The sequence below is a fragment of the Belonocnema kinseyi genome, chromosome 9, assembly GCF_010883055.1.
Source record: "Belonocnema kinseyi isolate 2016_QV_RU_SX_M_011 chromosome 9, B_treatae_v1, whole genome shotgun sequence".
Lineage (NCBI taxonomy): Eukaryota > Metazoa > Arthropoda > Insecta > Hymenoptera > Cynipidae > Belonocnema > Belonocnema kinseyi.
In genome coordinates this window covers 75804554-75805679 of record NC_046665.1, presented here as the reverse complement: position 1 = coordinate 75805679, position 1126 = coordinate 75804554, and positions in this window count along the sequence as shown.

Below are 1126 nucleotides of genomic sequence, written 5' to 3'. Positions count from 1 at the left end.
ACAATCTTTAAAAAAAGATATAAGGTCATTTTTACATGAAAATCTAACACATACAATTTTTGAACATTCTGACCAATTTGTGACATTAACTTAGTAATGAAGAATATGTTGTTTATAATCTCGACTAAAATTTAAACCAACATTTTACATATTTAAATTAAATTGTAAATTTTATATACTATATAAGTATGTTATTAACGTTAACAATTGAATTGTTGGAAAATCTTACGCTTCTTATTACATAAGTCATCAGAGGCCTTCAGAGGTTTTTAGAGACTAAAAGAGATTTTTTAAATATTTAAGTCGATATCTGAAAAACCACTATATTTTTATATTTATTCAATTGGAAACCCTAAAATTAATGTGAATATTTTCTTTGGAACTTAAAAAATAACAAGGCTTTTAACTTCATTCAAGTTATTGCCTCTAGAAAATTTAGGTTATTTATGGATAAACATTTTAAAATTTTCCAACACGAGACAAGAATTTTCAAAAGTTTCAAGAGAATAAAAAGAATATCTGAAAATTTCTGAGAAAATTTTTCCGGATTCTTAATTTTGAAAAATAAATTTTAAGAGAAAATTTATTAAAATTACTTTAAGAAATTTAATTTAGTTTCCTTTTTAAAATTTTCAAATTTATTATCAGAAATTAATTCTAATTTTTAATTTTCAATCCCTTCAAATAAACAATGATTTAAATATAAAAGATTTGAATTTAAATTATTTAATTTTAAACTATTTTAATTAGCAATATTAAAATTTGTAATTCTCTTAAATTTTAAATGATTCCATTTTCAAAATTCTAATCTGGAATTGTTCAATTCTGAACGTTTTAAAATTGTCCTATTTTCTAAATTTTAATCTGAAATCATTCAATTTCTTCATTCTTCAATTGAAAATAAAACTATTCAACTTTGAACGCATTTAATTTTCAGAACTTTATTTTTTTATTATTACATTCTACATTGTATTAATTACTTATATTATTTATAATTATTCATTTTGAAGGCTTTTATTTCAAAATATACATGTCTGAATGTTTTTTTTTCGGAATATTAACCTTTCTTCCCAATTTTGCCTGTAGAAAATTGTTTAATTTGTAACGTTTTCAATTCAAATTCGTA